Source organism: Nomascus leucogenys, chromosome 18 (genome assembly GCF_006542625.1).
Source record: "Nomascus leucogenys isolate Asia chromosome 18, Asia_NLE_v1, whole genome shotgun sequence".
NCBI classification, from domain to species: domain Eukaryota; kingdom Metazoa; phylum Chordata; class Mammalia; order Primates; family Hylobatidae; genus Nomascus; species Nomascus leucogenys.
The window spans coordinates 16740714-16768015 of NC_044398.1; the positions used below are offsets into that span (position 1 = coordinate 16740714).

General features: G+C 36.0%; 1 protein-coding gene across 1 annotated transcript in view; it reads right to left on the minus strand.

Moving 5' to 3' along the window:
* CTNNA3 (catenin alpha 3) overlaps positions 1-27302 on the minus strand; it is a 1790392-nt gene that overhangs the window by 976672 nt on the left and 786418 nt on the right. The window lies entirely within an intron of this gene.

Consider the following 27302-nt stretch of genomic DNA (forward strand, 5'->3'; position numbering starts at 1 on the left):
AAGGGAGCCAGTTTCTAGGCTGCTTCCAGAAGTGTGCCCCGCTAGTTGATGACTTTGGTCTTGCCTAACATTTTATGTTTATGTTCTATTTCAAGTCCATAGAGATGTTATTTCATTTTTGAAAACAGCAATAAGTTTTTGCGTTTTCTTTTTATATGACTCTACTTTCTATATTTGAAACACAGCATTCTTGTCACGGTGTGAACTTACTCTGCCACATTGCCTGGAAGTCTTTTCAGGGCTATATCTATCATTCCAAATTGACAGGAAGCCAGAAATAAAATTATACAGAAAACATGGTAACCAACTATATTTTGAATATATAGAGAGAGTATCTTAATTTATGTCAGTCAACTAAATACTCAGTGACCATCTGCTATCTTGAGGTATATAAATGCTAAAATTACAGCCTTTGTAGCCAAACTGTTTGCACTTGAATGGTAGTTTTGTTGTTTGATCTTTTGAGTTCCTTTGAATTGCTTTACCCAAGTGCTTCAATTCCTCATCATTAAAATAATACTTATCTCAGAAGTTGGCTGTGAAGAATATATTAGGATATGTGAAATCCTTATAGTAATGCTGGGTCTAATACCAAATACGTTTAAATTTTTCTTATTTATTTACCTTAGTGCAAAGTGGTACCAGATTCTGCAGGAGATATAAAAAGTGCTCGGCACATATGTCCTGCATGTATAAATTTTATTTTGAGTTGGTAAGGGTATAAATGTAAAACAATTAGAGAATAATAAAGCCATTATGTCACACTTTTCCACACACTATTTTATCAATTCTAAAATGTATTAGGAATTAATAGATAATGTAATTTATTGAAAACTGAGATAGCTGAGAACAAACGTCTTAGAGAGAGACTTGAGCTATGTGATTATAGATGAGATAGATGGAGAGAAAACCCAGGTAAGGAGGCAATGCAAGCTGAGATTAGGGGAGGAAATGAGAGTGATGTGTAGGATGAACACGGTATGTGTGGAGAAGAACATGGCAGAGGATCTGGATTGTAAAAATGAGAGAAACAGCAGTGGATTATCATGGATGAGATTAGGGTAGATACATTTAAAAGCCAATTGAAAGAGTTTAGACTTAGGTGAATGATTTTCAATAGGGAACTGTGTCTAGGTTCTTCTGTGGGGTAATAACAAAATGGAAATCATATATGGGCAAGATTTTTTGAGATAGTTACACATAATATAATGAGCCACAAACCTAATTTTATGCCCAGGCAAGTTCAAGTTTGCCTATAAGCATCTTTTAATTTGAAACAGGAATGATCTAGTCAGGCCCTGTACATGGTTTTAGTGATATGAGACAGAGGGCACTGGATCCTCCCACTTGTCTGACAGTGAAGGGCACATTCCCATTGTTTCTTATGTTCACTCGTGAAAAACGAGAAATACAGAATCAGAGACATAACCTCATTTAAAGTTCACTTTGCATTATTACCAATGGAAATATCCCAAACTCTCCCAGTGGCCCTTAAATATTGTTTAAAAAATGCTGCTGTGAAAACAAATACCAAATTCTTGCAGATAAAATATATTTCACCTTATGAGTTTACACAGAATTCACATCAGGCTAATAAAATAGAACATGTTGACACTGTTAAAGTTAATGTACAGTAATTTAGTACTTGCTGAAGATACACTTGAAACTTAACATATCAGAACAGTAGGTAGGTTGAAACACCTTGGACACCAAATAGATATTTTCGTGTGTCCTTGAGGAGTATCTATGCTGCAATATTAATTCTGGAAAACCACCAAATGTAACTATAATGACAACAGTGCTGTTAGAGTTCCACAGAATTATTTTCAGATTTTCTTTCATAACTGAATCATATTTTATTATTACCCTAAGATATTTATATTGCACAATCGTGCATAAAATCCCCTGCCAGAGAATTGAGGAAAGAATGAACGAATTAGAAGGAAATAATGAAGCCATCCCCAAATTCCAGATGGATACAAAACTAATTTGATCTTTAAGGTCCTGCCATCTGTTCTTTTTATTTATTTTAGCATTACACACTTACATACCTTCAAGTGAAGAAGTCAAAAAGCAGATGCATTTGTAATGGAACACCTCATTTATGAGGAGAAAAGGTCAAAAAACGTAATTTCTTTTGTAACGCTTTGGTGGAGTCTAGTTGCTTGTTCAAGATATGCAAATTTTTCCAGTAACTGAGAAATAATCAGGCTGACAAGCCATCAGGAAATAGGAAATTAGGAAAAGCAATAAAATTGTAGCAAATCCTATAATATGGTATTCAAATCATTAATGTGCTTTTAAATTTTTTCTTGTTGTTCCCTTACGTTTGTTTCCTATTTGGTAAATTTGAATAAGGCGGCAAAAATTTTTAAGCTGGTATAGTAGATTGAATAGTGTGCCCCAAAATTCATGTCAACCTGGAACATTAGAATGTGACTTTATTCAGAAATAGTGTGTTGTAGCTTTAATCAATCAAAGTAAGAATCTAGATGAGGTCATACTGGATTGGAGTGGGTCCTAAATCCAGTGACTAGCTTACTCATAAGCAGAGGAGAGGAAACAGAGAGACATACAGAGACAGAGAAGAAGGCCATGTAAAGTTGGAGGCAGAGCCGGAAGCCACCAGATGCTAGGGAGGGTCAAGGAAGAATTCTTTCCTAGAACTGTCAGAAGAAGCATGGTCCTGCAGATACCTTAATTTCAGACTTCTGGCCTCCAAACTCAGAGGAAAAGATAGCTGTTGTTTTAAGCCACCAAGTTTGTAGTACTTTGTTACTACAGCCCTAGAAAACTAATATGACCGCTAAGATTTATTAAATGTAGATTTTGAAATCTTTTGAAAGCTTAAATTTTTAACTTTCAAAATCCTTACATAGCCATGAGTAAAAGCTGTGTATGGAAATTTGAAGATATGAGAGCATGTTTTTTTGCACTGAGTAATACAAATCAAACCAGACACATGAGGAAAGTCAATGTAAAAACTTACACATGATCCACATTCCTAAACTATGCAAAATGCATTTAGCTACTATTCTAACTAAAGAGTTAATCAAGAAATAAAGAAGAAAAACAACAATATAGGGGAAGAAATGTTGTCCAAAGTTATTTTTAAAAGAATAAATAAAAATGAAAGATCTGGTAAGGTTCTTTCCTGTTTCCCTGTTGTTTTAAATCTTTATCTTATTTCACAGAGTATCAGTTTTGAATCTGAAATTTAATGAAGATAAGCAATATCTGATAGCATGTTTATACTTGCATTCATAACTGCTACGTGCCTATGGGATACATAAGATTGTGAAGGTGGGGACAGACACGTATAGAATTAACAGCTTTCATTTTACTCTTCAAATTTAAGAGTTGGCGAGTTTTTCTTTTCTAAAAAATCTAAATTTTAATGAACCCTTTTATAGGGCAAAAAGCTTTGCTATTCTATATGCCTTAATCATGTAGGATGTGTTTTGTTAACCAATGCATAGTGCTGTGTGGCCTCAGATTTAGGAGTATGCTTGTGTGTGGTAGTGTATCCTATACGATTTTTTTATTTGATGAGTTTCTTAATACCATTGTATTTTGACTACTATTCTTAAATAATAAGACAACCATTTTTTTTCAAGCTTGGTAGAGTATGTGAAATATAAGAAAGCACACTTAATTAAAATTAAAGCTGAAAATTAAAATGTTATCAAGCTTGCCTTATTTTAAGGAGCTCAGACCATTGCAAAAATAAATCTTGCTTTCTGGTTTAGTTTCAGGTGACCAAGTCTCTGAATCCAACAGTTCTGTCTTCTGCCTCCAAAGGTTGCCTTATATTTCCTTCAGAGTAATGAACAGAAATACATTGCCATTGTAGCAACAATCAATCAGTTAAATCACACTTTCTAAGGCTATTTCAGGGATTTTAAATTATTTTTCTAAACTATCATACCCTGTTTTCATCATCACCCTCTCTACCAAAAACTTTGCATGACATTTAATGCCCCATGAAAGAAAGCCCAGACTCCTCTCATCCTGGCAAAGACAACCTTCACTGATAACCTGGCTTGGAAGATCCTTTCTGATTTCCTCTCCTACTATTGCCTATCTGAGCCCTCCTCTCTGTGAAGTTAGGCTCATCCATTCACTGTTCTCCAAACACATTATGAGCATCCTTCCTTCTGAGATTTTCTTCACTCATCTCACCAGAAATGCCCATCACTCTTTGAATGCATCCATATCCACCTACCTTGAAGCCTTCCTTCTGCTTCCTTTGAAATCACAGTTCTTACTACTTGGCCCAGTAATTTAGCATTCAACCACATAGGACTCACAAACTTGAAAAACACTTTTTTTAAAAATTGTCAAGTGATATAGATAGATATTTGGATATTTGTCCCCTCCCAAATCTCATGTTGAATTATAATCTCCAGTATTGGAGGTGGGGCCTGGTGGGACGTGGTTGGATCAGGGGGGTGGTTTCTCATGAATGGTTTAGCACCATTCCCATGGTGCTCTACTCACGATAGTGAGTTCTCATGAGATCTGGCTGTTTAAGTGTGTGGCATCCCCACCCACCTCTCTCTCTCTCTCACACACACACACACACACAAACACACACACGCACACACACAAGCCATGTGACATGCCAGCTTCCCCTTTGCCTTCTGCCATGATTGTAATCTTCCCATGGCCTTATCAGAAGCTGAGCAGATGTCCAGTGCCATGTTTCCTGTACAGCCTGCAGAACTATGAGTCAGTTAAACCTCCTTTCTTTGTAAATTACCCAGTCTCCGTTATTTTTTATAGCAGTGCAAGAACATACTAATACACCAATTAATGAGTGCAATAGATGCATTTACTGACTGCTCAAGTCTCACTCCATGCTTGACCATCACCCCATGCTTGATCAACTGGGCAGTTGAAATCTGAATCAAAGACAACAATGGGATGAAGTATGGCTTGACAACTGGCTGAGGAATGAGGATGAGGTTCCAAGCCAAGGTGGAGCACAGGAATACAGTGTCACAATAAAGGTCAAATGATTCCTTGCAAACTTACTCATTTACATTTTGAATGGGTTCAATTGAACATTATGATAAAAAAGCTCAATTCAAATGGTCATGCAAAAAGTATAGTACTTGATTATATTTTATTTTATGGTACAGGTACCTTCTACTATTTCTTGATGTCATATGTTATTACTGAAATTCAATGGCTGACATGGATATCAACTTGAATATAAACAATCTGATGGAAGGACATTTCTCTGACACCCCTCATATTTCTCGGTATGGTACAATCTGTGATTATACAAATATTTCTTATTAGGTTAGTGCTAGACTCTTAGGTCTTTGTGAAGTACAAATCTAAAAGAAAGCAATATACTTGTGTTTGGAAATATAGTCAAGAATAAAACATAAATGCCAAGAACTAGTCTTTCAAAAGGCAATAGGTACAGGAACAAAAAGTTGAATATTCTCAAAAGGATAAACATTGTTATTCATGAACTGATAGCAATATTTGAATGGTATCATCTCCTTTGCAGTGACATAATATAAGCTAAACACTGGGGAGATGCATGAATAATGTTAAAATGTATTAATCTTGCAGAATTATACTGTGGCATATTTTCTAACACATATACTCAATAGTGAAATTGATCATTTAAATTTACCAATACTTGTAGCAGTATTGTAAAATATAAGTGTACTTGGGAGTTTACATATAAATCTCATTTTTAAAATAAAAGACACTCCTGCTATTGGTAAAAATTTGTTTTTATGAATTAAAAAAATTCACACTGGGTTTTTGAAGCATTGCTTTAGCAGTAATGTTTTTGTTAATTTAACTCCTCATCCCTTGTAACATTTCAAAAATTCACCAGTAGTCATAATTCTCTTAAGAAAATAAAAAGCAGCTTTGAGAACTATAGTTAGAGTTTATGACAGAGGTCAGCCAATTATGTTTGACCATGTCTGGCTAACCATATGGCCAAATCTGGCCTGCCACCTGTTTTTGTATGGTTCATGAGCTAGAAATGGTTTTCAAATTTTTAAAGAGTTGAATAAAATTTAAAAAATATACTATTTTATGATACAGGAGCAGTATATGCAACTCAAATTTTATTGTCCATAAATAAAGTTTTATTGAACCATGGCCATGCTCTTTCATTTATCCGTTATCTATGGCTGGTTTCATGCCATGCAGTACTTGCAGCAGAGAGTGTATGGCTCACAAAGACTAAAATATTTATTATCCGGCCCATTAGAGAAAAAGAAAGTTCTTATCTATAATTTCTGAGAAGGAAATACAAAGTAATTAAGCTTTGCAAAATGAAAAATTAATTCCAGATAACTCTCTTTTATGTGCAATTAGTCAATTTGAACATTCTACGTTCAAGTTATATATATTCCCAGAACATGCAAGCACATACTCAACTTAAAAGTCAAAAATTCAATAACACTAACTTAAAACAAATTTTCCACCACACATTTAGTGTTATAATTTAACATAAACCAATGAGCAAGATACTACATACCAGATGTGACCTGAAAGTAACAACCCATTGGTCAGAAAAAACCCACTGGACTGTGTAATCTCTAATAAGTACAAAGTGGTGATATCTAAAGTAAATAGAATAAAATCACTCTTTGTGGGAATCAGAATGACTTTCTAAACAAATGTTAAGACAAAAAAAAATTCTGCAGAACCACCAAGGACATCCCAAGCAATCGTTTTATTTTTCTCTCTGCTTTGCTCTTAGAGGCTATCTAAGCATTGTTTCTTCTAGATATTGAGAAAAGTACACAATTTCTACTAAGTATGCTACATGCATTAGTGTTCCCTTAATGATTACAAGTTGTAGATCTGCTAAGTGCATCCTGAATGCACTGAATGTGCAATTCTTTTGCATAAACGTGAAAAGCAGAGGTTCTAAATAAAAAACCGCTATAGTTAACCATTTGCGATTATGTTATCATCCCACACCACCGCATGTAAATGCACTTTTCTATTCTCTTTCCAGTTGCTAAAGTAAATGACCAGGAACAGAGAAATGTCCTCATTTCTTATTTATTGGTCACTTACTTCCTCGGCTTGCATATAAAATCAAACCATCCATAAAATCCCTTTAAAAAGTTGACACATTTAGGGATCAAATTATTTCACACAAAATAGAGATATTTCCAAAAATAGGCATGTTTTGAAGAATATCTCACATTACATGTGCAATTGAGTTCTTTTCCTGTCCCAGGTACAGATTTGTTAGGTGACCTTAATCAAATTGTTTATGCTTTCTTCATTCACTGCATACTATTCCTTTGGCAAATATGTTTCTGCCTTGACAATGAACTAGGTACTATGTAAAGTGTTATACAGAATAAAAAGATGACTCAGACATAACTATGATCTCTATGATCCGATAAACAAGTAAAAGTATTAATCATATATATATATATATATATATATATATATATATATATATGTGTGTGTGTGTGTGTGTGTACGAATAACGGTGCGGTAAAAAATGCTGAGTGCACCCAAGAGAGGTGCAGATAAGATATTTTGGAAGGTCAGAGGGAGAAGCCATTACCTCCAACTAGGAAGATCCAGGAGGAATTTACTGGTGAGGCTGCATTTGAGCTGTACCTTAAAAAAATGGTTAAGAAAAGTAAATTAAATTGACTGACAAGGGCATTTCACAAACTGACAAGTATGCAAATGACAGGTAAGAATGTGGTAGATGTGTGTGGGTAAAGAAGAAAATGTCATTTGTTTGTCCATAGGCTTGGATGTGTAAAGTGCAGCAAGTTATAGTTAAATCTAGAGACATAGCATGAGAACACCAAGATAGTGCAGTCTGGAAGGAAGCACTGGACTCAGACAGGTATAGGTTAGAATTATGGCCCTGGATACTGGCTGAATATACTAGAGTACTTTACTTAACCTCTAAGTCTCTTCTAATGTCTAGAAACATTACCTAACTTGCAAGGTCCTTGTAAAGATAAAATATATATACATGCATATTTTAAAACACAATGTCTGGCACATTATAGATGCCTAATAAATAATAGCTATTATTGTGTCAATATTATATTGAAAAATGGGCTAAAAGTTTTAGATAGTGCTGTAAGCAGTTATCACACTCACTATGGAAAGTACCACAAGGTTAGCAGTTTCTGAAACTAGGAACTATTTGAAAACTAAAGCAGTTGGACAGTTAGCTAGTGTTTTCAACTGGGACTGCCCATTAAAATTATCTAGTGATCTTTGTAAATGGTGGCATAACTAGGCTTTACCACAGAATAATTAAATCAAGATCTCTATCCCTGGAGCCTGGGCATAGTACTTTATAAAAGATTCCCAAGGATTTCTCAAGCATACCCAGAGCTGAGAACTACTATTGCTCTAGATACAGGTTGTTACAATTAATATGATAAGTATGATAAGTCCAGCAATATATATTTTATGATCATAACTTAAGAGTTATTTTCACTCTGCTACACTAGTGAATGTCACTTTTCTAGATGGCCTTTCTCTGCCATAGTCTCCTGTTTGTCCAAAGACCCATTTAGCACCAAACAGGACCCAACACAATCAAGGCCAAATCAATGTTTATTGAATGGTGAATAATATCACTGACTCATATAATTACCATTCCCCACTAGATCAAAGTGACAAGATGAAAAACAATATAAGATAGGTACCATGTAGCAATAATTAAAATATTTGTATTTTGATCCTTGTTTTCTTTTTCAAAAGCTATCTTGCATTAAAAGAGCTAAAGGTTCATATCATGTTCTTAAGGGTTATAGTAAGTAATCAGCCACCCCTAAAAATTAACATCATGAACCAACACATGCGAGGGTAAGTGCAAGACTAGTAACACGTGTCTTTAGCCTTATCAATAATATTATCAATAATATCAAAGTAGTGGTCAACCACCTGTTTTCATTTTATTAACTTTTATTTTGAGTTCAGTGGTACACATGCAGGTTTGTTATGTGAATAAATTGCATGCTTCAGGGGTTTGGTGTACAGATCATTTCGTCACCCAGATAATAAGCATACCAGATAGGTAGGTTCTAAATCCTCACCCTCCACCCTAGAGTACACCCTGGTGTCTGTTGTCCCCTTCATTCTGTCCATATGTCTTTAATGGTTAGTTCCCACTTATAAGTGAGAACGTGTGGTATTTGGTTTTCTGTTCCTGTGTTAGTTTGTTTAGAATAATGGTCTCCAGCTCCATCCATGTTGTGGCAAAGGACATGATATTTTCTTTTATAACTGCATAGTATTCCATGTTGTATATGTACCACATTTTCTTTATCCAGTCTGCCACTGATGGGCGTTTAGGTTGATTCCACGTCTTTGCTATTGTGAATAGTGCTACGATGTGTGCATGTGTCTTTATGGTAGAACAATTTATATTCCTTTGGGTATATAACCAATAATGAGATTGTTGGATTAAATGGTAATTCTGTTTTTAGTTTCTTGAGAAATCACCAAACTACTTCCCACAGTGACTCAACTAAATTCTCATCAGCAGTGTATAAGTATTCCCTTTTCCCTACAGCCTCACCAGTAACTGTTATTTTTTTACTTTTTAAATAATAGCCATTCTGACTGGTATGAGATGGTAAGTCATTGTGGTTTTGATTTGCAATTCTCTAATGATTAGTAATGTTGAGCATTTCTTCATATGCTTGTTAGCTGCATGTATGTCTTCTTTTGAAAAGTGTCTGTTCATGTCCTTTGCCCATGTTTTATGGGGTTGTTTTCTGCTTATAAATTTGTTTAAGTTCCTTATAGATTCTGAATATTAGACTTCTGTCAGATGCAAAGCCTGAAAATATTTTCTCCTATCCTGTAGGTTGTCTGTTTACTCTTTTGATAGTTTCTTTTGCTGTGCAGAAGCTCTTTAGTTTAATTAGGTCCCATTTGTCAATTTTTGATTTTGTTGCAGTTGCTTTTGGCATTTTTGTCACAAAAATTTTTGCCAGGGACTATGTTCAGAATGGCATTTCCTAGGTTATCAGCCAGGGTTTTTGTAGTTTTAAGTTTTCCATTTAAGTCTTAATCCATCTTGAGTTGATTTTTGTATATGGTATATGGAAAGGGTCCAGTTTCAATCTTCTGCATATGGCTAGCCAGTTATTCTAGCACAATTTATTAAGGGAGTCTTTACCTCATTGTTTGTTTTTGTTCATTTTGTCAAAGATCAAACGGTTGTAGGTGCGCAGCCTTATTTCTGGGCTCTCTATTCTGTTCCATTAGTCTATGTGACTGTTTTTGTACAAGTAGCATGCTGTTTTGGTTACTGTAGCCTTGTAGTATAATTTGAAATCAGGTAATGTGATGCCTCCAGCTTTGTTCTTTATGCTTAGTACTGCCTTGGCTATTTGGACTATTTTTTTTTTGTTCCATATGAATCTTAAAATAGTTTTTTGTAATTCTGTAAAGAATGTTTTTGGTAGTTTGATAGGAATAGCATTAAATCTGTAAATTGCTTTGGGAAGTATGACCATTTTAACAATATTGATTCTTCCTACTCATGAGCATGGGATGTTTTTCCATTTGCTTATGTCATCTTTGATTTCTTTAATAAGTGTTTTTTAATTCTTATTGTAGATATCTTTCGCCTCTGTGGTTTGCTGTATTCCTAGGTATTTTATTGTTTTGTGGCTACTAATTCAGAATTTCATTCTTGATTTGCCTCTCAGCTTGGCTCTTGTTGGTGTATAGTAATGTTAGTGATTTTTGTACGTTGATTTTATATCCTGAAACTGCTGAAGTTGTTTACCAGATCAAGAAGCTTCTGGGAAGACATTGTGGGATTTTCTAGATATAGAATCATATTGTCTGCAAACAGAGATAGTTGGACTTCCTCTCTTTCTATTTGGATGTCTTTAATTTCTTGCTCTTGCCTGACTGGTCTGGCTAGAACTTTCAGTACTATGTTGAGTATGAGTGGTGAGAGAGGGCATCCTTGTCTTGTTCCAGTTTCCAAGGGAAATGCTTCTAGCTTTTGGCCATTCAGTATGACATTGGCTGTGGGTTTTTTGGGGGGCTCTTATTATTTTGAAGTATGTTTCTCCAATGCCTAGTTTATTGAGGATTTTTAACATGAAAAGATGTTAAATTGTATCAAAAGCCTTTTATGCATCTACTGAGATGATTTTGTGGTATTTGTCTTTATCTCTGTTTATGTGATGAATCACATTTTTTGATTTGCATATGTTGAACCAACCTTGCATCCCAGGGATAATGCTTACTTGATCATGGTTGAATAGCTTTTTGATTTGTTGTTGGGTTTGGTTTGCTAGTATTTTGTTGAGGATTTTTGCACCTATGTTCATCAAAGATATTGGCTTTAAGTTTTTTTGTTGTTGTGTCCCTGCCAGGTTTTGGTACCAGGATGAGGTTGGTCTCATAGAATGAATTAGAGAGGATTCTCCTTTCCTCAATATTTTGGAACAGTTTTAGTAGGAATAGTACCAGCTTTTTTATACATACATTGGGTACAATTCAGCTGTGAATTCATCTGGTCCTGGGCTTTTTCTGGTTGGTAGGCTTTTTGTTAATGATTCAATTTTGGAGGTCATTATTGATCTGATCAGGGATTCAGTTTCTCCTTGGTTCAATCTTAGGAGTTTGTATGTTTCCAAAAACCTATCCATTTCTTCTAGGTTTTCTAGCTTGTGTGCATAGAGGTATTTGCAGTTTTTTGTACTTCTGTGAGGTCAGTGGTAATGTCCCTTTGTCGGTTCTACTTGTGTTTAGTTGGATATCCTCTCTTTTTTCTTTATTAGTATAGCTAGTGGTCTATGTTATCTATTCTTTCGAATAACAAACTCCTGGATTTGTTGATCTTTTGTATGGTTTTTCACGTCTCAATTTCCTTCAGTTCAGCTCTGATTATGCTTATTTCTTATGTTCTGTTTTGAGTTCAACCATTTTGAAAAACTGCATTCCAGATTGTATTTTATCTAGACCCCATACATAGAGATCTTTTAAAACATTATTTCATGTTTCAATAGTCCTACAATAACATTTTGTGGGGTGATTCATCAATCATTGTTATGATGTTAATTTTACTAATAATTTTACAGAAAAATACTTTTATATTCAAATGTATAACATGGAATGTTGAAGTATGCTGAGGAATATGGAGACTGAGGAGTGTGTATTAAGAAAATCCTAAAGGACCCATAGCTTCTTAGAATTTGAAGGCACTTTAGAGATAATCTAAAAGAATTGACTTCTTACAATTTGAATGGACTTTAGAAATAATCTGGCGGAATTTCTTACCAAAAGCAAGAAATGCCTTTTCTCCTGAAATCTAATAGTGAAGGAGAAAAATTACTTGCTTCTTGTAAAAACATCGAAAAACCTACAAAAATATCAAAGTTTATCTCCAACATGGAGGCCTGGATTTTGGGACTTCCTTATTAAATCTTAATATATTGACAGCACTTGTAAGGATCAACCTCATTCAAAAATACAACAAACAGATGGCAAATTCTACAGTCAGCAGAAGTAATGGGGGTATTAAAATGCTACCAGCAGTCTCCCTAATGGCTCTTATTTTGACAGGTGTCTACTCAGGTGCTTGTGTTTTCTAAGCAATGTTTCTCTGTTCCTGTGTATAAGTGGCCCTCACCTTTTTATGAGTATCTATGCCATTGCAGTATTTACTATACATAAGACAATCACAACCATTAAACTGTCTCTAATCCTTTCCCGTTGTGGTTATATAAATTATTTGTTTACCCTGAGAGTACATGAAATTTTTATAGGCACAATCTAGGATTGCATCTATCCAGCTTTCTTCTCCAATAAATCTTCTGTAAATATTCAAACATATATGCCTCAATGTAACCACATTGTAAACCCTATCTGTTGCTTTCACAGAAATCATTCAAGCTGGATAAATGGCCCACCTCATAGCCCAGGGAAGAACTCAATGATCAGATTCTAATTATCTTGCTTGGTTCACTTAATAGCCTTCTCCTCTCTCATGGGGGAGGCCAGGGATACCCTGTAAATGTGGCCTCAGGGAATTCATTGCAGTCATGTCTTCTTAAACATTCATATACAAATGATTCCTTTAAAGTTATTCATACAATAAAATGTTGTCCTAGACACTGTTTTAGGATACTATGATGAATACTGAGGGTGGTATGATGAATAAAGACAGTCACTGCCCTAAAAGAACTTGCATTAAAAACAACAATAAACAAATATGAACTACAGTAGATCCTTGAATAACATTGTTCTTGGTCAACATTGTTTTGTTACAACATTGATAAGGAACTACCCACTGGGGCCACTGTCTGTGTGGAGTTTGCACGTTCTTCCCATGTCTGCATGTGTTTTCTCTGGGTACATGAGTTTCCTCCCACATCCCAAAGCTGTGCACTTTCGGTTCACTGACATATTAAAACTGTCCCTGTATGAATGAGCATGGGTGTGTGTGAGTGAGCCCTGCATGTAATGGAATGGGGTCCTGTCCTGGGCTGCTTCCTGCCTTGTGCCTGAGCTGCTGGGTGACACTCCAGCCATCTCAGACCCTGAACTAGAATAAGCAGGTTGAAAAATGAGTAAATGAATGAATGGATAGATGGATACATATTGTAAAAATTCATAAATTATGTGATAATCATACAACTCTATAATAACAAATGATGTGGCACAAAAGTGCTTACTGAGCCCATCATATTTGTTGTTTGTTTTTGAACTATGTGGTGGTAGGAGGTGCTTCTTACAATTTTCACTTTTCAGACATTTATTCCTTGATTTAACCCACCACTACTATGACCACCATCACTCACTGATTCACCAAAATTTGGGTAAATAATTATCTTATTTGTTTCTTTAATATTTCTTAAATGTATGTATAGCTCACATTTATTTCAGTGTTTAATATTAGAAGTGGTGTGGGTATTTCTTTAGAAGTTTGGTGATGTTAGCTAGGCACTGTGGGTCACACCTGTAATCCCAGCACTTTGGGAGGCCAAGGAAGGCAGATGACCTGAGGTCAGGAGTTCAAGATCAGCCAGACTGATATAGTGAAAAACCATCTCTACTAAAAATACAAAAATTAGCCAGGTGTGGTGGCACATGCTGTAGTCCCAGCTGCTAGGGAGGCTAAGGCAGGAGAATCACTTGAAGCCAGGAGGTGGAGGTTGCAGTGAGCCGAGATCACGCCACTGCACTCCAACCTGGACAACAGAGCGAGACACCGTCTCAAAAAGAAAGAAACAAAAAGAAGTTTGGTGATGTTTTTGTGACCAGAAATATGCTTTAAATCCCAACTCCTGTTTATATCAATTAGCTTGTGATAAAATTGGTTTTCATTGTATGTATGTTGCCTAAAGTTACAGTTTCTAAGAACTTATCAGTGATGTTAAGTGAGGATTTACTGTATGTCAGATAAAAATATGAGGTATGAATAAAAATAACATACATTAATGGACACAGAGAGTGATTAGGGCAGGGGACACTACTCTAGAACGATGGTCAACAAAGGCCTATTTGTGGAGGGGATATGGAACAGAGACTTGAAGGTAGCAAGAAGGTCATTATCAAAGAGAAGACTATTCTAGAGAGAGAAAAAAGCAAACGAAGTTTGAAGACCAAAGTGTGCTGGGAAAAAATGAGAAGCAAGAAAGACAGAATTACTGGAGCAGAAAAGGAGTGGAGGACAGTAGTAAAAGATGAAATTCGAGAGGTTTGGAGCTGACGTGGTTAATTTTACGTGTTAATATGACTAGAACAATGGTTCCCAGCTGTTTGATCAAATATCATTCTGAGCATTTCTGTGAAGGTGAGTTACTGGCCGAGATTAATATTTGAATTGGTAGATTGTGTAAAGCAGATTGACCTCCCTAAGGTGGGTGGGCCATATCCAATCAGTTGAAGGCTTAAATAACAAAAGTCTGCCCTTTCCCAAAGTAAGGAAAACTTTTGCCTCCTGACTACCTGTGAATTAAGACAGTAGCTTTCTCCTGCCTTTGAACTCAAACTGAAACATCAGCTCTGCTTGAGCTGCAAGCCAGCCATCCTTGAGACTGCAATGACACATCCATTTTTCTTGTCCTTAAACCTTTGGACTCAGACTGGAAGGACATCATTGACTCTCTTGGGACTCCATCTTGCTGACTCACCTGCAGTTCTTGTAAATTAGCCTACATAATCACATGAGCCAATTCTTTACACACACACACAGACACACACACACATATACATATGTATAAAATACAATATATAATATATGTATTCATCCTATTAGTTCTGTTTCTCTGCAGAACCCTGACTAATACAGAAGCTTAGGAGTAGTATGTTCTACTTACTATTTAAAAAATCATCCTCTATATGGCATGGTCAGACTGCAGTGGGATGGGACAGGGATAAAATCAGGGAGACTAGCTAAGAAGCTTTTGCAATAATCCAGGCAAGAGACAAAATTGTGGCCTTTACTAGGGAGGTAGTGGTAGATGTAGTGAAAATTAGTGAAAGTCCACATATATTTGAAGATTGAGCCAACAGGGTTTGCTGAGGAGCAGCTGCAGAAGATGAAATAAGTTGAAAATTATCTCACAGGCCTTTTGTCCTTGGGCCAAAATTGGAGGAATAGAGTTTTCAGTTTCTGAGATGGGAAAGGCTTGAGCTGATTTGCAGGCTAATTTGAAGTTCAGCTTTAGAGCATTTTATTTTGAGAAATGTACTGGACAAGCAAGTGGGGAGGTTGAATAAGCAATCAGGCATGTTAGTCAGAAGTTGAGAGTGAAATTTAGCAACAGGGTGTCTAATTGTGTCACTAGGAGGAGACCTCCTAGTGATCCGGTGTGGACATAGAAGATTTCTTCAGAAATGGGGGTCATCTCACATAGTTGGTAAGAAATATTTCATAATTCACAGAGCACGTAACAAAATACAGTTTATCACAGAATTCAGCCATATGTAGAAATGGCATTGAGGTAATTAACAGCTTTCCTGTTTATTTTGTGTCAATTTCTACCAAAATCCTACCAAATCATAAGCTGCTTTACTTATTTCATGAGTCATATTAAGGTTATTCAAGTATGTGATTAATATGTATGATTTTCTATGCCATTATTGTTTTTAGATTATATAGATCTAATAGGCAGATAGCTCATATGCTATGGTTGGAATATAATTTTCAACTTATTTCATCTTCTGCAGCTGCTCCTCAGCAAATCCTGTTGGCTCAATCTTCAAATATATATGGACTTTCACTAATTTTCACTACATCTACCACTACCTCCCTAGTAAAGGCCACAATTTTGTCTCTTGCCTGGATTATTGCAAAAGCTTCTTAGCTTTTGCACGTGTTGGAAACTTAATGTCCAATGCAACAGTGTTGGGAGGTGGGGCCTAATAAAATGGGATTAGGTCAGGAGAGCTCTGACCAAAGGATTAATGTTGCTATCACAGGAGTTGGTTAGTTACCATGGGAATTAGTTATATGAGAGTGGGTTTGTTATCAATGTAAATTTTGCCACCTCTTGCTCACCTTCTCTTGTACTCTCCTCCCCTTCCACCTTCCCATGTAATTACACAGTAAGAAGACCCTCATCAGAGGACAGCACCTTGATATTAGTTTTCCCATCCTCCAGAACTATCAGAAGTAAATTTCTTTTCTGTATAAATTACCTGGTCTGTGGGATTCTGTTATAGCAAAACAAAATGAGCTAGGACATCATATTAACATGCACTAAACAAATTATTCTGATAATTATATTTTGTAAGCTAACCTTAACTTGAAATTTGACTCTAGCTAGTCATCCCTATTTACTATCTTGATCTGAAATAATTTATTTTGGTTTCATTATCTATAAAAAAAGTTTCTATTTTGCAACATTGCAAACACTGCAATAGAACTTATCATATTCCAATTCTGTTATAGAGTGCTCATTAACATAGACGTAGCTTTTAAATATTTTATATAGACTTAGATAAATTAAATAGCTTCCTAACATACATAGAAAACCTAAAATACATATATATTCTTTTTACGCCCATGAAAATGCAATATAAAATGTCTGTTATAAAAATGATTGTTATATTAAAATACGGAATTATATACATTTAGATATTTTATAGTATAATGAAATTGTTTTGCTTTTTCTCCTCAGCAGTTAGAGTGGCATATTTTAGAGAAAAACCATAAAATGTTGGAAAGAGAAAAGGATTGAGGGTCCTAATTATGCAACTGTTGCTATGACACCAAAAAAAAATCATTTAACCTCTTAAGACATCATTTTTCCATACTTATAAAATACAGATATTGAAGTAGATTGTTAATGTGCTTTATGAGTCTAACATTTATGAATGCTGTCATTTAACAGGCATGGGGTGTGTGTGTGTGTGTGTGTGTGTGTGTGTCTGTGTGTGTGTGTAAATGCAGTTCCAAAAGGAAGTATCATTTTACTCCAGGCAAATTTTCATTGACCATATTTTATGCAAGCTACATAGTAGAAATACGGTCAGAGTAGGCATTTCTATCATCATGTTAAAAAGACATAAATATACAGGTGCCAGCATTTTGTCAGTAAATAATCAGATACTTGGTCCTGAACAGTAATTTCTAGTATGTGTGCTTTTATCACAACCACAGTGTTTCATTAATGTGTTTTTTCTTGCTGAATATTCTCGATTCCTTGAAATAAATTTTAATTAGTCACTTTATGCATATAATTTTCATATTTTCATAATTACATTTAATTATGTTCTTGGCACAATTTATGTAATCAAATAATTGCCATATGCAATTACATTATATAAAATATGTAAACGTAATGGAAAAAATTCACAGAAGATGTATTCACACAAGATATTTCCTTTTTCATTTTCAGCTATCCACATTATTTAGTATTGATTTTAACAATATTTACTTTTAGCTCAAATCACTAGATATCAAAGAGAAGATTATATTCTTAAGGGGCAAATTTGACAGTGATTCTGCATAGAGATGGTATGTTATTAAAATACACCATAAGTTGAACATTCGAATAAAAGTAATATGTAATATGCATTTTTTCAGGTGGTTTTAGGAAAAGTAAAATTTATGTTTTGCTTTTACCCTTAATATTACTGATTTGTAACGTGTTAATTTCATTTATAGCTTTATACATTCTTATCTATACTCTTAATTGCCTGTACCTAAATATGGAATCACAGAAATGCAGAAAAATCAAAGAAATTAAAATAAATATAAAGGTTATCTAGGTCATATCCACCTAACACTACACCTTGAGAAAATGATGTCCTGGGAATTTGACTGACTTCACATAGTCACAAAGCTAGTTAAGTTACTTCACATAGTCACAAAGCTTGTTAACAGCAGGACACAGCCTAACCTCAGGACTCCTGCCTGTCAGTCCAGGGCCTTGTCCTTCTATACCAAGAGGATACTCAGTTCAGCACTTATAGGACTGTGTTTTCAATGATCTGCTTTTGTTTTTTATCTTCTTCCTTTGATTGTGAGATCTTTGAAGAAAGAGATTAGGTCTTCACCTTTGCATCCCCCCCTAGAGCTTAGAATGTTCCCTAACACATCATCATAATTGCTCAACATCTAGCTTTTGGAAGGCTTTTATTTTGTGCAACTTTTGACAATTTTACAAAAATAAGTAATTGTCTCCTCATCTATTGTGTGGATACACAATGAATGTTGACCTAATGACAACTGGTTCAATACCTTATTGCAAAATACTTAATATTTGAAACAAGTATTTTATTTGACTCTACAAAATATAAAATGTGTTATGTACATATCTACCAAGAACTCACACTGAATGGTAATAATAGGGTATTGGGTAGGAGCCACAAGGTATTATAAATTTTCTGGCACTCCCATGGCAGAACTGTTTAAATGATGAACTTTCATTAATAGCAAAATTATCCTAACTCAAACACTAATGAAAGGGAAAAAAAAAAAAGAAAGAAAAAGAATAGCTGATGGACGGAAAACTAACATGACTGATATGGTTTGGCTGTGTCCCCTCCCATACTCATCTTAAATTGTAGCTCCCATAATTCCCATATATTGTGGGATGAACCTGATGGGAGATAATTGAATCGTGGGGGTGGTTTCCCCCATACTGTTCTCATGGTGGTGAATAAGTCTCATGAGATCTGATGGTTTTATAAGGGGTTTCTCCTTTCCCTTGGCTCTCATTTTCTCTCTTGTCTGCTGCCATGTAAGATGTGCCTTTCACCTTTTGCCATGATTGTGAAGCCTCCCTAGCCACGTGGAACTATGAGTCCATTAAACTTCTTTTTCTTTATAAATTACCCAGTCTCAGGTATGTCTTCATCAGCGGTGTGTGAAAACAGAATAATACAATAACCATATATATTTTAATTATCTTCAGCATGAAAGTTTTCTCTTTGAAACAACTCTAAAACTACATGTGTTACTCAGTAAATGCTTCTCTGGGTTTCTGTCCTGAGGTTCCACCGTGCTTTTATTTTGTTTCTATTGAATAATTCACAGAAAGTTATTAATTGACTAACACCAAACCAATGACAAGGTTGAAGCCCTTAATTGCATATTGTCCTCGCATTTGCAAATGGGAAATAAGGCACTGCCCAGGACATTCTGGGGGGAGATAGAAGGAAGGATAAACTAAGGCTCTATTAGCTCTTACATTCTGTCTTATTTTTACGGAGTGTAACTTTGGCTTCAGAGAATGAGGGTACGGAGAGGAGGAACACAAAGCATCTGACTCCTCTCCTCTATTTTCTGAGGTAGATTGCTCTTCTAGCCAAGACTGAAATAAAAAATATCTCTCATGCCTAAGTTCAAGCCTCACCATGTCATTATTGGGAACAAAAAGCAAGTATCAATGAACAAAATAAATAAAATACTCTGAACATGCAATATGAGTCTACTATATCTCTTAAAATCAATATTTTCCAATGTACAAATACGCATTTACATTTAAAAAGAATAGTTCCAATTCTCATTCTCTTCACGTTATCTGCCACACAAAAACTTTTTTACCATTACAGATTAAGCCAAGGCACTACCAAAAAAAAAAAAAAAATTTAACGTAGTAGGAAGAATTGCAAAATGCCAAATATTGTTCTGCTTTAAATTTGAATGTTTTTAATATTAGAATGTACTTGCATTAAGGAGTGGGTCTACTAGATACACTGAAGGTATTTGAGTATTTATAATGATAATAATGATTGCCATATAAAACTGTAATTAGCCGGACATGGTGGCTCATGCCTGTAATCCCAGCACTTTGGGAGGCCGAGGCAGGTGGATCACCTGAGGTCAGGAGTTCAAGACCACCCTGACCAATATGGTAAAACCCCATCTCTACTAAAAATACAAAACTTAGCCGGGCGTGGGGGAGTGGTGGCTAGCGCCTATAATCCCAGTTACTCGGGAGGCTGAGGCTGGAGAATTGCTGAAACCTGGGAGGCAGAGGTTGCAGTGAGCCGAGATCGCACCATTGCACTCCAGCCTGTGCAACAAGAGCAAAACTCTGTCGCAAAAATAAAAAATAAAAAATGAAAAATAAAAAATCTGTAATTAATAGACAAACACTGGCAGAGCAGAGCTGCACTGTCCTAGGCTCTGTGTGTTGACACAAAGAGTCAAACAAGGCCAGGCACAGTTGGTCACGCCTGTAATCCCAGCACTTTGGGAGGCCAAGGCAGGTGGATCACTTGAGGTTGAGTTCGAGACCAGCAAGGCCAACATGGTGAAACCCCATCTCTACTAAAAATACAAAAATTAGCCAGGCGTAGGGGTGGGTGCCTGTAATCTCAGCTACTCAGGAGGCTGAGGCAGGAGAATCGCCTGAACCCAGAAGGCAGAGGTTGCAGTGAGCCAATATCAAACCATTGCACTCCAGCTTGGGCAACAGAATGAGACGCCGTCTCAAAAAAAAAAAAAAAAAAAAATCAGATGAAGCACCTCCCTTCAAAAAACTTACTATGAGCATAGAGGAGACAAAATGGCACACAAAATGCACTTGACACTATGAGGCATTAGTGCTAAAAGCCAAATAAAAGTTAGAGATGATGAGCTCATAGGAGTTTTAAAATGCTAGAAGAAACAGAAAAACTTTTCTGGAGAAAATGAAACACTATGGGCCTTAAATAAGGGACAAAATGTAAATTCACAGGTTGCAAACTCAAATGCCTATCAAAGTCAGCTGAACATTGCTGGGTAGGAAGGTACCTACAGTGCTACCAAATTTTTCAAGAGAATCTAGAATTCTAGTTTGACATGTAACAAATACTGACTTTTTAAATAGTGTCAATTAACTCAAACAATTAAGTGCTGTATAAGCCAATAAAAACACTATATAATTATGGTCTGCCTGATTTATATTTTTTGTCATTTCCTCAAATATTAGAACAGGGATGAGATGGCAAGAGAAACTGCACGAGCTACATGGCTGTGATGAGACCAGATATAGTTAATTTAAAAGAACAATCAGGGCTGGGTGTGGTGGTCACGCCTGCAACTCAGCACTTTGGGAGGCCGAGGCTCTTGTTTTTCAAGACCAGCCTGAATAACAATGTGAAACCTCATCTGTATTAAAATACAAAAATTAGCCCAGTGTGGTGGTGCACACCTGTAATCCCAGCTACTCAGGAGGCTGAGACATGAGAATCACTTGAACCCGGGAGGCGGAGGTTGCAGTGAGCCAAGATCACGCTACCGCACTGCAGCCTGGATAATAGAGTGAGACTTTGTCTCAATACATTAAATTAAGTTAATAAATAAAATAAAAAGAACAATCAGAAGCCTGGTGCAGGAGGTAAGTAGTAGAGGAGACAAACTGGGGTCAGGTTGGAGATTATTTGGGGCATGAATAAAAGCATTTATATTGATTCTGGAGGCAGATTAGAGAACAAGTACATACAGAGGTGTGAGAGGCTAAGTGTAACATCTTGAATAAAGTCAAACTTCTCTTTGTGTTGGCATTCATCCTGTTTGCCAAGTGTAATAGCTGAGTGCAACCCAAGGCATTTTAGAAATGTTAGAAGTATCAGGAATCATGTACCACATATAGACCTCAAAGCAATGTTGCTATATTAGTCTTTTATTTTTTAACTTACCTGTAATGATAAAATATTGATTTAAAAATCAAGACCGTACTAAGATTTCACAACACTATATTCACTTCTAACATACTACTGTCTGGTTAACATTTGATAATTCCAATTAAAAGGGTTTAAAATTTTTGTAGGATTTACCATGGCAGTATCCCAAGGAAACATCATACCACTCAGCTTGGCCAAGCAACTAGGCCATGTTTCAGCTGAGAATTTTTTTTTAAACTTCATTATATGAACATTTGGTGTCTCCTATAAACTGACAATCCAGTTTGTTAGAGATACATTATGCAAATTAGGAATTTAGCAACAATTTCTGATGCTAGTCATTACTATCTTATTCTCCACTTCAGATTTGCAAAAACGCAATGATGCAGTAAACTATACCAACGGATGTTTTGCTACGGCTATTAATGGACAATATTTTATTGTAATGTTAAATTTACTGCAAAACTTGGGAATTTACAATAGCATACATTATCCTACACAATCTAATATAATTCAATTTCCTTTGTCCTATGAGAAAAACAAATAAAGGCAAAATATATTGCAAACATATTCACTTGTGTGCTAAATTTACCCGCTTATTAAATATTCAGTCAAATTCAGTATCACCCCAAATGCTGTGAACCAATTTCATATTCTTCAATGAGAAATTGAAGAATTTTTGGACTTCACAATATTGGTGAACAATCTAAGCTTTAGCCACGTTTTTCTGCTCAATCTAATTTCAACATCTCTCCTCTGTTCATTGATTATTCCTATTGTTACTCCACACACTGATGCCTAACTCCCACTCAAGAGGTACTAAGTGTATCAGAAGCTATTATTGTAAATGTGCAGTTCAAATTTTTTCCTTTGCTGCATATTTGTTTATGATTTTCTTTGTAGGGCCCTTTGACCATAGATTCCCATACCTAAATTCAACAACAAAGTCAGAAGTGCTTTTGTTCCTCACCATTATCCTGAGGAGTCTACAACAGAGCTAAAAAACCACTAAGCAAAAGTTCAAGGGAAACCAGTTGATGCACTGTGGACTGAAGGCAGAAGCTGCTGACTTCTACATTTCAATAAAACTACTATGAATTGCATTTTAGAAACAGGGCTTTGTTGTTGGTTTGTTTTGCTCTGCTGGTTTTGTTCATGTTTGTTTGTTTGCTTGATTGCTTGTTTAGAGAGCCAAATTACTTCTGTAAAACTCATTGGCAGAAAGCAGAGGGCGAATAAAGCTGACCATCTTATGTTGAAGAAAATCATATAAACACCAGGAGAGTATCATCAGGTAATTTGTATTCTCTGATTTAAGTTATCACTCTGCTTTATACAAAGAAATTTAGGCTGGGCGCGTGGCTCATGCCTGTAATCCCAGCACTTTGGGAGGCTAAGGCGGGAGGATCACCTGAGGTCGGGAGTTTGAGACCAGCCTGACCAACCTGGAGAAACCCCGTCTCCACTAAAAACATACAAAAAATTAGATGGGCATGGTGATGGGTTCCTGTAATCCCACCTACTCGGGAGGCTGAGGCAGGAGAATCGCTTGCACCTGGGAGGCAGAGGTTGCGGTGAGTCGAGATCGCACCATTGCACTCCAGCCTGGGCAACAAGAGCAAAACTCTGTCTCAAAAAAAAAAAAAAAATTTACTCAATAATATATTTTTCTAACATTAAGTTCATATGGACAAAGAATTCCCATAAAAATTTGGAGATAAAAGGGACAAACTTACAAAATGAAGTGCTGTTGAAGTACATGTACTGTTCTGGAATCTTTACATTGAACAACCACAGAATGATAAATGTCAGAGAGGAGAACTCATCAATAACTGGCATCTATTAGGGATTTTTAAATAATCATAAATGCCAGAGTTTAAAAAGATAATTTTCTTTGACTATGTGACTATCTCATAATTTTATACGATAAATTTCATGCAAGTATTTCCGACTCAGTCAAATTAATCTTCATCTTTACTGGACAAAAATACTCTGACCAATAAGTTTTGCACACAACTATAGTATTATCTATATTAGCACTGCACAAGGTATAAATTCTGAGACTATATTCTCTATTGAAACACTATCAGCCAAATTCATTTTGTAGCCCGATGAAAATAGGGGATTTTATAACAAAACCCTCTGTAACGTACTTTTAAAATGTCTATCCACCTGGGAACTAAACATCCATTAAAATGCCCAAATCCTAATCTTCATGATCTTTGCTTATTTGGAGAAGCAATTAATTTTTTGTTTTTGTTCTTTGCATAAATAATCTTATTTAATCCATGCTGCAGGTGTTGTTAACCACATTTTATGTATGAGGAAGCAAGACTCACAGAGGTTAAAAACTTTCTTAATTTCACACAGCTATTAATTATAAACATCAGGACTCAAATCAAGATCTTTCTGATTCTAGAGCTTATGTTATTTTTCAAAAAAATAATTTTCACTGGGTACAGTGGCTCACACCTGTAATCCTAGTACTTTGGGAGGTCGAGGCAGGTGGATTGCCTGAGCTCAGGAGTTCAAAACCAGCCTGGCCATCATGGTGAAACCCCATCTCTACTAAAAATACAAAAATTAGCTGAGCATGGTGGTGGGTGCCTGTAATCCCAGCTATTCAGGAGGCTGAGGCAGGAGAATCACTTAAACCCCGAAGGCGGAGGTTGCAGTGAGCCGAGATTGTGCCACTGCACTCTAGCCTGGGTGGCAGAACGAGACTCCGTCTCAAAAATAATAATAATAATAATAATAATTTCAACTTTTATTTTTGATGCAGGTGGTACACGTGAAGGTTTGTTACATGAGTAGATTGTGTGATGCTGACATCTAGGGTATGGATATTCCTGTCACTGAGGCAGTGAGCACAGTCCCCATAGGTAGTTTTTCAGCCCATACTCCCCTCCTTCCCTTCCCTGTCTAGCAGTCCTCAGTGTCTACTGTTGCCATCTTTATGTCCATGTACAGTCAGTGTTTAGCTCCCACTTATAAGTGAGAACATGTGATATTTGGTTTTCTGTTCCTGTATTAATTCACTTAAGATAATGGCCTCCAGCTGCATCCATAATGCTGCAAAGGGCATAATTTCATTGTTTCTTACAGCTACATAGTATTTCACGATGTATATGTACCACATTTTCTTTATCCAATTCACCATGGATGCACACCTAGGTTGATTTCATGTTTTTGCTATTGTGAATAGTGTTGTGATGAACAGATGAGTGCACGTATGTTTTTGGTAGAATGATCCCTTTGGGTATATATACCCAGTCATGAAATTGCTGGTTCAAATGGTAGTTCTGCTTTAAGTTCTTTAAGAAATCTCCAAACTGCTTTCCACAGTGGCTGAACTAATTTATATTGCCACCCACAGTGTAAAAGCATTTCCTTTTCTCTGCAGCCTCAACAGCATCTGTTTGTTTTTTTTGTATTTTGTTTTTTGTTTTTTTTACTTTTTAATAATAGCCATTCTGACTGGTGTGAGATGGTGCCTCACTGTGGTTTTGATTTGCATTTCTCTGACGTTTAGTGACAATGAACATTTTTTTCATGTTTGTTGGCCTCTTGTAAGCCCTCTTTTGAGAAGTGTCTGTTCTTTTCCTCTGTCCATTTTTTAATAGAGTAATTTGGTTTTTGCTTGTTTCAAAGAACCCAGAAATAAAGATACATAACTACAACCATATGATCTTCAACAAATTCAACAAAAACAAGCAATGGAGAAAGGACCCCCCCATTCAACAAATGGTGCTGGGATAACTGGCTAGCCATAGTCAGAATAATGAAACTGGACCCCTACTTTTCACCACACACAAAAATTAACTCAAGATCGATTAAAGAGTTAAAGGTAAGACTTCAGGATATTAAACATCTAGAAGAAAACCTAGGAAATATCTTTCTTGACATGAATCTTAGCAAAGAACTTGTGGCTAAGTTGTTATTTATTTATTTCTCTTCTCAGGGGTTCTTGATGAAAGGATGAGTTAGTCTGGATTCTCCAAGAATCAGATGCCAACACAGGATTAAACATGTAAGCATTTTGAGCAGGGTAGGAAAGCTGGCAGAGCTACCAGATGCAAGTCTGATGCAGAGACAGTAAGGGACGTTTGGGTGGGAGCTTCCTAGAATTCACATTCTAAAGAAGGTTAATAAAGCCATTTGGGAGTCCTCAAGTCACAGTCATTCAATGAGGGGGGTCCATGAGTCTCAGGAACAAGTGTACCTTAGAACTCCTGCTGCCCTCAGTCATCGTCTGTGAACAGCCCTCGGAGAGCATGGCCAGGGTACAAACATAGTGATGAATATCAGAGCTGGGCAGCTGGAAACTCTGGCCAACTACCGCCTCCATAATTGGAGGACCATTAGGTGTATTCACAGGGCTGCAAAAAGGAACAATTCCCAATTGAACCTCTTACAAGTTTTGTCATATTTGGAATGTTATTAATCTCTCTGAGTCATTTTGAAGGAAAAGAACTGTTATAGAAATAAATGTAATAAAATATGTGACAGTACCTACTGCAGTACCTATGCAAAGATATTAGTTATCTGTTTCCCCTCTAACATCCAGTTGATTGCCTGTATGGAGTAGATGGTTAATAAAATTCTTAAAGGTATTATATTTAAACACGTATACATAAATATATCTAAGAAAAAACTATACTCACATGCAGTATGAATAGAACTTTGTTTCAATTTCTGTTTAGAATTTAAAGAATATTTCTACTGAATTTCATGTTTTCTCTTTAAACTGAATTCATCCTGGTATATACCAATCTATATAATTTTCTTTTCTACCAAAAGAGGTATTTGACCAAGTGAAGTACTAGACTGACCAGGTTCTGTCTCTTAAAAACAAACAAAAATTATACATTTATTTACCTGCTGTGTTTATTCATTCATTTATGTTATTCATTCAACAAATATGTAAAACTCTGTGCTGGAATCCATGCTAGGGAACCAGAAACAGACACTATTCCTACTTCTGCCTTCATTTGGCTTACAGTCTAGTAGGAAGAAATACTTTAGCCATCTCTACACAAACAAACCTGAAACTGCAGCTGCCACAGTGCTATGAATGACAAGTGCAGTCTGTAATGAGATCCTATCATAGGTGGATTAGATGCAGCCAGGGTGATCAGCAATTGATTGCTGGACAAGTGGTGCTGATGACAAATTTGAAAGGTAATGAGGACAGGAAAGAATGTGCAGAGCAGAAGAAACAAATT